This window comes from Leucoraja erinacea, chromosome 6 (assembly GCF_028641065.1).
Source record: "Leucoraja erinacea ecotype New England chromosome 6, Leri_hhj_1, whole genome shotgun sequence".
Classification (NCBI taxonomy): Eukaryota; Metazoa; Chordata; class Chondrichthyes; order Rajiformes; family Rajidae; genus Leucoraja; species Leucoraja erinaceus.
Window position 1 is genome coordinate 16,393,910 of NC_073382.1, and position 15,382 is coordinate 16,409,291.

Genomic DNA, 15,382 nt, shown 5'->3' on the forward strand with positions numbered 1-15,382 from the left:
AAAGCATTGTTGCGTTGTCAAAAGCAAAATCTTTTCTCGAGATAAACTGAGTCTCCTGAGCTAATCCAATGTTTCTGGTGTAACTTGGCTTTGGTATGGGTTCACACTGCCATATAATCAAATATCGGTAGTATGTGAAAGCATTTTTTATTTGGTAATTTTTGGATGGAGGTTGAGCATTAAAAAAAATCTAAGCAGTACACTTAGAAGTTACTAATAAAAACACAATTTAGAAGTTAACCAATTTTAGATTAAAAGAAAGCAAACTGAGAAAATAAAATGGATTGAACTGAAATATTAAAATCTAGTTTACAGTGAAAACGCAATTTTGAATCAAAGCATAATTCAGGAAGTCATCCAGAAAGTCATTTCAATTTCACATCTGTCACCTTTCTCCACCAGTTTTGCCCTGGAATTTGTGCACCTTCATCTCTATCAGTATCATTCCAGAATTCCTTGTGTGAACTAAACTACTTTTGTCAAATCTTCCTTTGACCCACTGCTTTGATCAAACATCAGTTGCCCAAATATCTCACAACTTGACTTCGCACTTTTTGTTCTAGGTTTATTCCCCATGTGGGGATTTTTCCAGAAAGATCCTACATAACCTTTGTAGAAGTAGTTAGGGAGGAGAAATTATCCTACAATATTTATACCAAGGACTCTGCAGTACAGAACACTGGTGCAGCTCATAGAGGTGTTGCTTCATGGATCCAGAGTCCCGAGTTCAATCTTAACCTCAAGTGCTGTCTGTGTGAATTTTTAACATTGTCCCTGTAACCATGTGGGTTACTTCCAGGTGTTATCACACCTCAAAGCTTTGCTGATTGGTAGATTAATTGGCCACTGCAAATTGCCCCTTCAGTGCAGGTGAATCTTTGGGCAGTTGTCAAGAGTGTGGAGAATCTGAAACTTGGAATATTAGCAGAGAATGGGTTTACTGTCAGTCAGCATAGCCTTGATGGCCCGAAATGGCCTCTGACATCAGAAGACAATGTGGTTAATACTTCTTGTGGTTTCCTTGGTTGTGAAATCCACATTATTTCTTGCATACATTTAAAATGGAAGTAGGCAATCAAAACCCTACAATTTCTGCAAAGCAAAACTTCCCATTAACCATGGTTTGCAAAATATATTTAATAATTCCAAATGTATATTTGGTGTTGTGACTGGTCATTTCAGCAAACCCGGCAAAGTATTCATTATTGGCGGGTAGCATAGATAAATTTGTTCTTCAAAAGAAAATGTTTACATAGAATGGTGGTCAATAGTATCAGGAACATTTCCTAATGTTTCAAGTGTACAGACCAACATACTTTGCTTTGTCCCATGATCTTTCTTTCAGCTACATGAATTCATAACATGCTGAACTTATTAACATATAATGACGGTTAAGATAACATATTTACACAATGCATTTCCCCTTAAAACCTTTACACACACAGTGCCCTCCATAATGTTTGGGACAAAGACCCATCATTTATTTATTTGCCTCAGTACTCCAGAATTTGTGATTTGTAATAGAAAAAAAAAAATAACATGTGTTCAAAGTGCACATTGTCAGATATTATTAAAGGGTATTTTTATACCTTTTGATTTCACCATGTAGAATTGTGTTTATATATAGTCTGAAGAAGGGTTTCGGTCCGAAACGTTACCCATCTCCTTCGCTCCATAGATGCTGCTGCACCCGCTGGGTTTCTCCAGCATTTTTGTGTACCTTCGATTTTCCAGCATCTGCAGTTCCTTCTTGAAAACGTTATATATAGCCCCCCCATTTCAGGGCGCCATAATGTTTGGGACACATGGCTTCACAGGTGTTTGTAATTGCTCAGGTGTGTTTAAATGCCCCCTGAATGCAGGTTATAAGAGAGTTCTCAGCACCTAGTCTTTCCCTCACCTTTGGAAACTTTTATTGTTGTTAATCAACATGAGGACCAAAGTTGTGCCAATGAAAGTCATAAAAACCATTATGAGACTGAGAAACAAGAATAAAACTGTCCGAGCAGCAGCCAAACCTTAGGCTTAACAAAATCAACTGTTTGGAACATCATTAAGGAGAAAGAGAGCACTGGTGAGCTTACTAATCGCAAAGGAACTGGCAGACCAAGGAAGATCTCCACACCTGATGACAGAAGAATTTTCTCTATAATAAAGAAAAATCCCCAAACACCTGTCCGACAGATCAGGAACACTCTTCAGGAGTCAGGTGTGGATTTATCAATGACCACTGTCTGCAGAAGACATCATGAACAGAAATACAGAGGCTACACTGTAAGATGCAAACCACTGGTTAGCCGCAAAAATAGGATGGCCAGGTTACAGTTTGCCAAGAAGTACTTAACAGATCAACCACAGTTCTGGAAAAAGGTCTTGTGGACAGATGAGACGAAGATTAACTTATATCAGAGTGATGGCAAGAGCAAAGTATGGAGGAGATAAGGAACTGCCCAAGATCCAAAGCACACCACATCATCTGTGAAACACGATGGTGGGGGTGTTATGGCCGGGGCATGTATGGCTGCTGAAGGTACTGGCTCAGTTATCATCAATGATGGTACAACTACTGATGGTAGTAGCATAATGAATTCTGAAATGTATAGACACATCCTATCTGCTCAAGTTCAAACAAATGCCTCAAAACACATTGGCCGGCGGTTCATTCTATAGCAAGACAATGATCCCAAACATATTACTAAAGCAACAAAGGAGTTTTTCAAAGCTAAAAAATAGTCAATTCTTGAGTGGCCAAGTCAATCAACTGAACCCAATTGAACATGCCTTTTTTATGCTGAAGAGAAAACTGAAGGGGATTAGCCCCGAAAACAAACATTAGCTAAAGATGGCTGCAATACAGGCCTGGCAGAGCATCACCAGAGAAGACACCCAGCAATTTGTGATGTCCATGAATCGCAGACTTCAAGCAGTCATTGCATGCAAAGGATATACAACAAAACACTAAACATGACCACTTTCATTTACATGACATTGTTGTGACCCAAACATTATGGTACCTTGCAATGGGGGGACTATGTATAAACACTGCTGTAATTTCTATACGGTGAAACAAAAATGTATAAAAATGGCCTTTATTAAAATCTGTCAAAGTGCACTTTAACCACATGTGATTTTTTTTCTATTACAAATCTCAAATTGTGGAGTATAGAGGAAAATAAATAAATGGTGGGTTTTTATCCCAAACATTATGGAGGGCACTGTATTTCTATTTGAGCAATATCCAAAACAGGAATTATGTTATTAGATTTGCAAGATATTTTTTTGGCTTATACATTCCCAATAAACACATTTTATGTCAATGAAGTACCTCAAACAGCATGTCAAAGGGTGGCAAGGGTGTTGCCAATGTACAATCTTAGAATCTTCATCTTGAAACAAATTACTCATTCTAATTAAAACCAACAACAGCCATTTAAAAAATACTTACTTCCCCCTCATGGCCCAGTCCTGATTTAACAGTAGCAAGAGTTCAGCACATGAGTAGCCTTGAGATGAAAACAGTCTACTTCATGCTAAATGTCTCAAAGCCCACACTGTACTGCTCACAGTAATATCCAACATTGATTTTGTTCAACTAGAATAAACAGTGCTTCTGTAAACAGTGCTGCATAATCAAGAGGTTGTATGAAAAGCAGAAATGAAGGACCACACCCTAGCGAACTGGAGCAGGATTTGCAGCAAAATGACTTGGACAATGTCAAATTTTCCTTCCACAACCACCACCCCCACCCCCACCCTGCCCCCAGTGGAATGTATGTCTTTTTAAAATGCTCCACCCACAGCCAGGCCAAGAACTGAGGAAATTAATTCCAAAATCTGGCCAGACAGAAAATCTGAGTGACAGGCACCTCAGGAACGCAAACTTCACTGAAAACCTCCTACCTTGCACTTAAATTTATCGTTTGTGAAATTGATGCATGTTAGTACATTTTGGTGTAAATTAGAACAAGTATAGTGCAAGATTGGGAGGAAAACAAGAAAAGCCTTCAGGCTTCATTCCTCAGTAATTTCACTTACAGCAGGTGCACTGTGAAAATGCATTTTAAATGATTGACTTTGCTTTCACTCTGCACCAAAACAGAGCACCATTATCAACCAACAACACAGTGCAAAACCTTCTGCACAGAAGGCAAAACACAGAGGGAGTAGCCTGTAAACTTCCTGCTTCATGTTACAATACTTAGGGAAAGAAAAGAGAACCGTGGAGTAACTTTTAATAAAAGCTACTTTGCGTTATTTCCAGGCTTTTACTTTGGTTGCTTAAAAGTTGTGACTTTCTCTGGTCGCAGGCAGGTTTAACTTTCAATTTAAAACAGAGCCTGGAAAAACACCTTTAGAATTATGTAATTAAATGCATGCAACCTGGGCAAGGCAAAGATAATTTTGGAAGGATTGGCTCAGCTAATATTGTAATTTAAAATTCCCGGAACTGCAGATGAAAGGGAGAATTATGGTTCCCTTTCTTTTCATTTGATAGTCAAAGATAGTACATTATAAAAAGATAGCCATTAAATTGCATGAACACTTTTTTTAGATAAGGATACAGTGCATTTTCTTCTTGTGGGAATTTCCAGACAGGATGGCTTTGTTCAAACAGATTCCGTAATGATTATATTTAAATCACAGCCAAGGGTGGGGCATCCTGTGCCCTTTTTAAAAAATCTGCTCGTCAACAATGTTATTGGGCAACAAATCAGGTCCAAACACAGAAATTCAGAGTTAGAATTTAACAGTTAAGCCAAAAATGTGAGTAAACCCTAAAGCTGTAAATTCCTCTAACTGCACTCACTGAAAGGGCATGAAGAATAAAGGAAGGTCTGAAGGTGAGTCTGAGGCTATACATTGGTAGGTAATATGTCCTCTCAGATACTCATGAAAAATATGTTCTTGATGACTCATAGTTCCTAATTTTACACTGTCTGTTTTACACGCCCAATCGAAGGACTTTCAAATGAATTAATTTTAATTCAACTTTGCATCATCAAAAGAAAACATACTGGTTACACTGTCCATTTTGTCTGCTGCGTGTTTTCTCACAGTTGGGTCAACTTATGTGTGTTGAGAAATTTTAAACAGTATTATATCAAAAAGTCCCTGAGTCAGGCAGCTTTTTTCAAACTCAATAAACTAGAGGGAAGAAAACCCCAAATAATGTATTGGCATCATGGCAGGAAAAATAGAATGAAAAGTTCTGAATAGCTTCATAATTCTTTTGCCAATGGCATTTAAAAAAAAAAACCCAAGTATACTCCAGGATTTCTGACTCCTATTAAGGTGAAAATGTATTTCATATTCCTGGAATAAACATTTTGTGCTGGTCACACCAATGCCAAATACTCTTACATTCTTAACAGAGTCAAACAGTATTAAAACAAAACGGCATACCTTTCATTATAACATGTCATAATATTAGCGAGTACATTGGTACACAAATTTTGTGCTAAAAATGCTGAAGATAAGCCAAGATAAATAATTGTGCATAGATTCAGGTATTACAACTAGACAACAATACAGGAACATCACCTGTCATTGCATTATTCCCAAGGTGAGATGGTCTATTATAAATATTTATCTGTTCAAAATGGTGTTGCTAGAACAGTAACTACACATTGAAGGTGCTTCATTAACTGTAAAATCTATGCGGGATGTTCAGAAGGGCGTCGTCAGCTGTAGCCTCTTGTTGGAGTCAAACATTTATTGGATCAAATCCCACATCAGAAGCTTTAACTGATAAATTCAGGTTGATATTACAAAGGAGTGCTAAGGGTGCACAGTTTTGGCAACAGTGCTATCTTTTGGAAGAGATGCTGAATTAGTTGCAATTTTGCTGCATGTGGATTTTGAGCAGTAGGTTTCTTGGTGTCAAATTCAGTCAATATTACTCAAATATTGATTAGCTGGTCATCATTGCACCATGATGGAGTTTGTTGTGTGTTTCTGATTTATCACTGCAGTGACTACTTCAAAAATACTTCTTTGGCTGAATTGCAATTTGGAGAAATGAAGAGTGATATGGGAATCCAAGTACAGGCAACCTTAGTATACAGCCGTTCAGGTGGTGGAAATATGTTTTATAGAATTCACAAATCACTACCCAAAAATTTGATGCACATAATAAAATTTGCTTTCACAGAATCTATGTGAATAAAAGTACAACATTTATTATTTTTGAACTCTCATGCCTTCACACATGCTCAGATAATATGGCTTAACGCTATGGAAAACTGTGATAGGATTGGCTTCTCACTATAAAGCCCTCCTGGGAGCACGGGGGTCACTGGTAGCCTTGTCACTATATAATGTCTCAAATGCTTTACAACACTTCAAAAACTTTCAATTCCTAGGCCCCCATCGTCTCATCTTTACAAGGATGTCCGGTCCCTTTACACCTCCATTCCTCACCAAGGTCTCAGAACTCCAGTTCTTCCTTGAACAGAGACTCAATCAGTTCCCCTCTACCAACATTCTCCTTCGGCTTGAGGGCTTTGTCCTCACCCTCAACAACTTCGCTTTCGACTTCTCTCCCTTTCTTCAAGTTAAAGATGCAGCCATGGGCACCTGCCTTTTTGTTGGTTAGGTAGAACAGTCCTTGTACCAGGCCTACACTGGTCCTGTTCCCCAGACAAAAATGACTGCATCAGGGCTGTCTCCAGCACTCGTGCAGAATTTGTCAATTTCACCAACTTCACCACTAACTTCCACCCTGCCCTCAACGTAACTTGGACTATCTGACACCTTTCTTCCCTTTCTCGATCTCAATTCTTTTCAATTCAGAGATTGAAGACTAGTAAAAAATGTTTATTTTTAAATTTTGCACTGAAATACCGCTGCTCTCCTCCATACATTTCTCTAAACAACCTGAAAAAATATATAACTTTTTAAACTATCTTTTAAAGATTTATTTTTAGGTGTTTTAATGGGTTTGGTGTGGAGGTGAGGAAACATTGTGGAAGTGAAAACTAAATTAGAAAACCAGTTATAAATTATATATTCATAGCAGCAGACTGCACAGAGTAAAAATGTTGCTACTTTGCCTGAGTGTACGATTTCTGCTAGAACCAGAAGTGTGGGTTTCACATGGCGAGCAGCAACATCAAACCTGCTAGATTGCTGAGGTCAGCAGCAAATAATTTAAATTCTAGGATTGATAGCAGGCAGTACACATGCAACACCATAAGAGAAATAAAAACAGTTATTACCGTTATTATTCTGAAAGGCTGTCTTGTTCACCAGCAGAATAATTGTGACAACTGGGGAAGGCATCACACAAAAGCTGCTTTCATACAGAATGAGGCTGGTGCTGCAGTCACTGCCTTCCAATGTATAGGTCAGGTGCAGACAGTGACAACTCCTAACTCTTAAAGCTGTTTTGTTTTTAAAGTCTTCTCGGCCATCAACTTCAGTTAATCCACCACTTACTTCAATGCTGTCTGACATGCCAAGCATTTCCAGTGTTTTCAGATTTCCAGCATCCACTGTATTACACATTTAAAATTTAAATTTTTTTTTTACTTGAAGGAACATACTAACATTGTGCAAACAATGAGTCAAAAGTGTGTGTATATGAACCTTGGATCACGAGATACTACTAATTGCTTTTGCGTGGTTCTATCAAAGTACCTTTAAATCAAATTGTTGGACACAACAGTTTTCTGTGTCTTGCTAAAAATGAAACTCTCTAAAGACGTACTTTAACGAGGAGACAATTCCCTCCCACACACATTTTGAAATGCCATCTCTGATACACACCTGCAAAAGCATGTCATTCAGCTGCTGAACATGCAGATCTAAGTTAATGTGTGAACAATTTTGTATGGTACTAGACCAAGTGCAGACCCGTTGTGTCTGCTCCCCCAACGCAAGATTCCACCACTCACCCGTTTCCCCAACGCAAGCCGTTCCCCCAATACAATATTGCACCACTCACGCATAGCCCCCAACTGCGCAGGCGCGGCTCATTTCTCATCCCCAGCACACCCTCCTCATCCCCCTCCCTATTCAATCCCTAGAGAGGGAGGAGGGGGGGTAGAGAGGGAGGGGGGAGGTCGAGAGGGAGGGGTGATAGAGAGGGAGGGGTTGTAGAGGGGGGATGGTAGAGAGGGAGGGAGGGAGGTAGAGAGGGAGATGAGTAGAGAGGGAGGGTAGGGGGAGGAGGAGAGGGGTGGAGGAGCAGAGAGGGAGAGGGTAGAGGGAGAGGGGTAGAATGGGGGGTAGGGAGGGTAGAGAGCAATGGAGGGAGAGTGGTAGAGAGGGTGGGAGTGAGGGTAGATAGAGAGGGGGCATCTCCCTCCTCCACCCCCCCCCCCCCCCCATCACCCTCTACCACCACACTCCCCACCCCATTTCCCTCATCCTCCTCCTCCCCTCACTCCCTTCCCTGCCCCAGACCTACCCAGGTTGTAGAGCAGCGCCAGGGCCTGGAACTCGGACTGGTTCTCATACTCGGCCTGGCCCTGACTGTAGACTGCAGCCGTCAGCTCGGCCGCCGCCTGGGCTGCAGTCCAGGCCCGACTTCATCTCCGGGCTCGTCCCTGACCCCCGGACCCAGGCTCGTCCTTGGTTGCTGCGACGGCTTCTTTCTCCTCCCTGGTCAAGGCCCCATCCCAAGCCACGGGCTCAACTCTCACCCCAGCTCGACCCTGACCCCAGACCTAGGCTCGTCTTTGGTTCCAGCGGCGGCTTCTTCTCGGCCCCCTGGAGTGTCTTGCGAGTGCATTGTAATGTCACCTGGCTTTTCTTTAAATTTTGAGTTTTCAAGCTGTTTTTTAAATTTTAAAGGCTTAAAAACATCAGAAATATAGGTGGGAATGCGACGGGAAGATGTTTATCGCCTCGATGGGAAAAATGTGAGTAGAATGGGTGAAAATGGGAAGGCTGTGGCCTAGTGTTTGGAAGAAAACAGGAATTAACCAGATATTAACCATATAACCATATAACAATTACAGCACGGAAACAAGCCATCTCGGCCCTACAAGTCCGTGCCGAACAAATTTATTTTCCCCTTAGTCCCACCTGCCTGCACTCATACCATAACCCTGCATTCCCTTCTCATCCATATGCCTATCCAATTTATTTTTAAATGATACCAATGAACCTGCTTCCACCACTTCCACTGGAAGCTCATTCCACACCGCTACCACTCTCTGAGTAAAGAAGTAAAGAAAAATATTAACACACACACACAGCCATAAACAAGTCAATGAGTTTTAGTATTATAGATATACCTGCTGGACAAATCAATTAAAAGGAGGAAATAGCCACAGGAGTAATACCACTAATTAGTACTTTAATTATTTTATATTACAGGTGATCATCATGTTACGGGGGATGGTGATAGAGGAGGGGGGAGCGGCGTGTCGTTTGTACTTTGAACAAAAAGGTCCGTATCACATTTTTCTGAAGCTTTATCATCCATTCACAAAAGCTCGAGTTCAAATCCAATGTGTATGTATTTATTTACTTTCTTCTCGTCAATTCCATAGGAGTAAATATTTTTTGCATCTCTCACATTTTTGGGAAGTAATTTTTAAATGCTATAAAAGGGGATTTTCCATTACCCGAACACAGGAACCATTTTTCAAGATTTATTCATTTTTCAAGTCCAGGATTTATCTCCTGTCCTTAATTGCCATTAAAAAGATTATGGTGAATTGCCTCCTTGAAACTCTGCAATCCTTCTGATAGAAGTGCTCCCATAGTAGTGACAGGGAAGGTGTTCCATGATTTAGAAACATCTATGAGAAAAAGATCAACAACCAATAAGTTCAAAACTTCAGTTTGAGTAACTAAGTAAAAACTCTGCACTTTTATCTAATGGGCAATGACAACCACTTCTGGATTTCCATGAGAATGCTAGCTGCTGCTGTCAAATTCCATCCATCAAAATGACGTGTAACTCACTGTCATTCTCACAACAGATTAAGATGTTTCAATTAATCATCTTTGTTCTAAACTTCAGAAATATGTAAACTCATCTATAAAAAAACTATTCTGAGAAAATCATGTCTTTCCAGAAATTGGACTCAAGAATCTTCACTGCGTTCCCACTAAGCTAAATACATCCTCCCTTAGGCAAGGATATTAGGGCAGTATTTTAGGTAGGTATCTATGTGTGTAAACCTACGTAATATTACCAAGACTTCAAACAGCGGTACAATGAAGGAAAATTACCATCGCAAAACTTTAATCCTTCTAAATAACAGCATTAACTGCAATGACATTTTAAAATCATACATAGGTAGAATAGAAAAACAACATGCATAACCACACATTTCTTCTCATTATATGCCATCTATTACACAGTGCATTCAGAAAGTTTTCAGACCCCTTCACTTTTTCAACATTTTGTTACATTTCAGCCTTATTTTAAAATGGATTAAATTCTTTTTTTATTATCAATCTACACACATTACCCCAGAAATGAAGAAGTGAAAACAGGTGTTTAGAAATTTTTGCAAAGTAATTACAAATAAATAATTGAAATATTCCATTTATATAAGTATTCAGAACCTTCGAGATGACACTCAAAATTGAGCTTAGGTTAGTCCTGTTTCCATTGATTATCCTTGATATGTTTCTACAACTTGATTGGAGTCCACATGTGGTAAATTCGATTGATTGGACATGATTTTGAAAGGGACACACCTGTCTATATTAGGTCCCACATGCTATTAATGAATTAAAGGATGATTGTGGATATGGACCAGCTGGTATTGAGACTAAATCCATTAAGTTAGGAGCTAATATTCTAATGTACCCACTATGCAACTTGTTTAATTTGTCCTTCTCAACTTGTACCCTCCCTTCCGCATGGAAGTGTGCCAATGTTACTCCACTGCATAAGGGAGGCGACCCACACGATATTAACAACTACCGCCCCATCTCAATTATCAACTCGGTGGCTAAAATCCTCGAGAAACTAGTGTTCAACCTTATGTCTCAACTTTCAACATTCTATCTCCATGCCAGTCTGGGTTCAGACCTAATCACTCCACAACTACAGCTCTGTTAAAACTCACCAGCGATGTGTTCACTGCTTCTGAGGATGGTAAACTCACCGGTGCCATCTTTCTTGATCTAACCAAGGCCTTTGATGTTGTTGACCACTACTTACTGCTTGATAAACTTTACTCTATTGGTCTTTCTCAAAACAATCTACTGTGGTTTAACTCATGCCTTCATAACAGACACCAATGTGTCACCTTTAATGGAAGTCAATCCAATTCCTTAATTGTTGAGAAGGGGGTCCCACAAGGTTCATCCTTGGGACCACTCCTTTTCTCTATTTTCATAAACGACCTCCCTAATATCTGTTCTGACTGTCAAACACAACTATATGCCGATGATGCAGTGCTATATACATCTAGTACTAACAAGTCTGAAATTGAAAGAACCCTTCAATCAGATCTTACTTCTGTTCAGAAATGGCTATTATTTAACAAATTAATTTTAAATAAAAATAAATCATGCAGTATGTTATTTGGTACCAGTCAAGGCCTTGGTAATTCTGTAGATCTAACTATATCATTTAATGAAGGATCACCATTAGAACAAGTATTGAACTTCAAATATCTTGGTATTTGGCTCGACCCAACGCTTTCATTTACGCAGCATAGTGAGACGATTACTAAAAAACTCAGCTGTAATCTAGCTATTCTTTACCGCCATATAAATTGTTTCACCTTTCAGATGAGAAAAAGATTTGTCTCTCAACTACTACTACCAACACTGGATTATGCTGATATTGTCTATCAGAATACATTTGATACACATCTTCAACCCCTTAATGTAGTTTATAATAGTCTTTGCAGATTTATTTTAAGGTGTCCATATATAACTCACCACTGTTCTATGTACGAAACTCTAAACTGGTTATCCCCCCACGCTCGAAGGTGCTACCACTGGTTCCAGTTCATCTTTAAATGCATCCATCTCGATTACCCTTCTTATTTAAAACAAGACCTATTACCATACACACCCTCATATTCACTAAGACATATTCAGCAACCCTTCTTTTTCATTCCAAGAACTAACAAAGAAATTGGGAGACGTGCATTTAAATTCAAAGCTCCTTCTGACTGGAACACTCTGCCTAGTACCATAAGAACTATTAGCTCATTTCGTCTATTTAAAAATACACTTTTACCCTTACTAGTCAGGATCAAGGGAAAGATGAACGGAGCAAAGTACAGAGAGATCCTTGATGAAAACCTGCTCCAGAGCGTTCTGGACCACAGACTATGGCGGAGGTTCATCTACAACAGGACAATGACCCTAAGCACACAGCCATGACAACGCAGGAGTGGCTTTGCGGCAAGTCTGTGAATGTCCTTGATTGGCCCAGCCAGAGCCCCATTGAACCCCATCGAACATCTCTGGAGGGACCTGAAAATAGTTGTGCATCGACACTCCCCATTCAACCTGACAGAGCTTGAGGGGATTGCAGAGACGAATGGGAGAAATTACCCAAATACAGATGTGCCAAGTTTGTAGCGTCATACCCAAGAAGACTTGAGACTGTAATCGCTGCCAAAGGTGCCTCAACAAAGTGCTGAGTAAAGGGTCTGAATACTTTTGTAAATGTGATATTTCAGTTATTTATTTTTAATTACTTTGCAAAAATGTCTAAACATCCGTTTTCGCTTTTTTATTATGGGGTATTGTGTGTAGATTGATGATAAAAAAAGAATTTAATCCATTTTAGAATAAAGCTGTAACGTAACAAAATGTGGAAAAATGAAGAGGTCTGAATACATTCTGAATGCACTGTATAGTCTTTTGTGCATTTCCAACGTATAAGCAGAGTTGACTTATGAAGGTCTGTTAAAAGGGAACTGAAGAACAGTCAAATATAGGATATATTGATAATTAGTAACATAGCACTAGACCTGTAAAGATGAGTTCACCAATCCTTGGGCTGGGACAAAGAAATTAAAATAGGCTAATGGAATGTTTGCTCATGAGGTATGGATTACAAATTTGGTTGAAGAAATGCTGGCTCTATAAGGCTCTGGTTAGTAAACATGGTAGAAAATTTACTTGTCTCATAAATTGCAGTGAAATAGTTTGAAAATAAAATGTTGCATTCAAATTCAGAACAATTAAATAAGCCTTTATACAGTGCCCTCAATAATGTTTGGGATAAAGACTCTTTATTTAATTATTTGCCTCTGTAGTCCACGATTTTAGATAGAAAAACTCACATGTGGTTAAAGTGCACATTGTCAGATATTAATAAAGGCCATTTTTATACATTTTGGTTTCACCATGTAGAAATTACAACAGTGTTTATACATAGTCCCCCCATTTCAAGGCACCATAATGTTTGGGACACAGCAATGTCATGTAAATGAAATTAGTCAAGTTTAGTATTTTGTTGCATATCATTTGCATGCAATGACTGCTTGAAGTCTGCGATTCATGGACATCACCAGTTGCTGGGTGTCTTCTCTGGTGATGCTCTGCCAGGCCTGTATTGCAGCCATCTTTAGTTTATGCTTGTTTTGGGGGCTAGTCCCCTTCAGTTTCCTCTTCAGCATATAAAGGCATGCTCAATTGGGTTCAGATGGGGTGATTGACTTGGCCACTCAAGAATTGACCATTTTTTAGCTTTGGAAAAACTCCTTAGTTGCTTCAGCAGTATATTTGGGATAATTGTCTTGCTGTAGAATGAACCGCTGGCCAATGTGTTTTGAGGCATTTGTTTGAACTTGAGCAGAAAGGATGGCTCCATACACTTCAGAATTCATTATACTACTACCATCAACAGTTGTATCATCAATGAAGATAAGTGAGCCAGCACATTCAGCAGCCATACATGCCCAGGCCATAACACCCCCACCACCGTGTTTCACAGATGAGGTAGTATGCTTTGGATCTTGGGCGGTTCCTTCTCTCCTCCATACTTTTCTCTTGCCATAGCTCTGATATAAGTTAATCTTCGTCTCATCTGTCCACAAGCCCTTTTTCCAGAACTGTGGTTGCTCTTTTAAGTACTTCTTGGCAAACTGTAACCTAAAAGTTTCCAAAGATGATGGAAAGACTGAAGGAAAGACTAGGTGCTGAGAGTTCTCCGATACCTGCATTAAGGAGGCATTTAAACATACCTGAGCAATTACAAAAACCTGTAAAGCCATCTGTCCCAAACATTATGGTGCCCTGAAATGGGGGGACCATGTATAAACACTGCTGTAATTTATACATGGTAAAACCAACATGTATAAAAATGGCCTTTATTAAAATCTGACAATGTGCACTTTAACCATTTGTGATTTTTTTCTATTACAAATCTCAAATTGAGGAGTACAGAGGCAAATAAATAAATGATGGGTCTTTGACCCAAACATTATGGAGGCATTGTAGCACTTCAATTGGAACAACAAAAACAGTAATTACCAGATCATGAAAGACCTGAAAGGTATACCTGCCACTGCCCTGGGAATCGGATGATACAATAATGTTGCTGTTGACTAATTATGGCTATTACACTGCATCAATTGGTTTCTTAGCCTCGGACACAAGGCAAGGTAACAAGCTTTAACAATTATTGGCCCAAAGGCACTTGAATCTCCCAAACAGGTTACACCTCCTGTGTTGCATTCTTAATGCCAAAGATCATGATGGCCTTTTATTTGTAAAAATAATCTCTTTTCATAAATCTGTTTCAACACTGCAGGTCCATTGTGAAAACCTTTTTTCCCCTATGCAGCATAATTCTTTCAAAGGACAACAGCAGTCTCACAATTAAAATAAATCATTAGAAAATCATAGCTAATGTGCGCTGAGACACTGCTAAAACTATGACAATGTTCTGCAAGACTAATCAGATTATCACAAGGAAATGGTGTTAAACTGGAGGTATGTATGGGGGCATTCATATCTTAAATTAATTTGAATAAGCACATTTTGTCGAAGGCGAATGGAAAAGCTGTGACAGTATACAAACACTGCCTTCTCTTAAATATCCTTACACAGTAGGGTGGAGTCCTGAATTGTTGAAATTATTAACCTCATTCTAAGGAACAAAGGTCCAGCAATTAGTCCACCCCAAGGACCAGATCACCCTTCCAGGTCCCCAATGACTTCAAGATGACCTTCTCTTTTCAAACTAGTTACTCATCTCCATCTTCTCATTTCCATACAGGGACAGGAGTGTCACTGGGATCTAAATCTTACAAAGTTTTCATTTTAGCAAATTTTCTTTATCGCCAACTATAATTTTGCATAAATTTAATCAGTATGCAATAGTTTCCATTGTAAATCGGATACGCTTTGGAATAAAGTAACACATTGCTCAGCAGATTTTTATTTATCACTGAGTTTGTTTGAATTTCACTGTCACCAACCCTCTTTTCACACAGGCAAT

The 15,382-nt window shown here is 39.3% G+C and overlaps 1 protein-coding gene across 9 annotated transcripts in view; it reads right to left on the minus strand.

The window, feature by feature from the left end:
- mbnl2 (muscleblind-like splicing regulator 2) overlaps window positions 1-15,382 on the minus strand; it is a 145,710-nt gene that overhangs the window by 90,008 nt on the left and 40,320 nt on the right. The window contains exon 1 of one of the 9 annotated variants that reach the window (XM_055636684.1): window positions 7,218-7,239. The exons of 7 other annotated variants lie outside the window; for them this stretch is intronic. The gene's annotated coding sequence lies outside the window, so the exon portion shown is untranslated. Of the gene's footprint in view, window positions 1-3,445; window positions 3,693-7,217; window positions 7,240-15,382 lie in introns of those variants that run through there. One more of the 9 variants, XM_055636678.1, reaches the window with a different exon arrangement.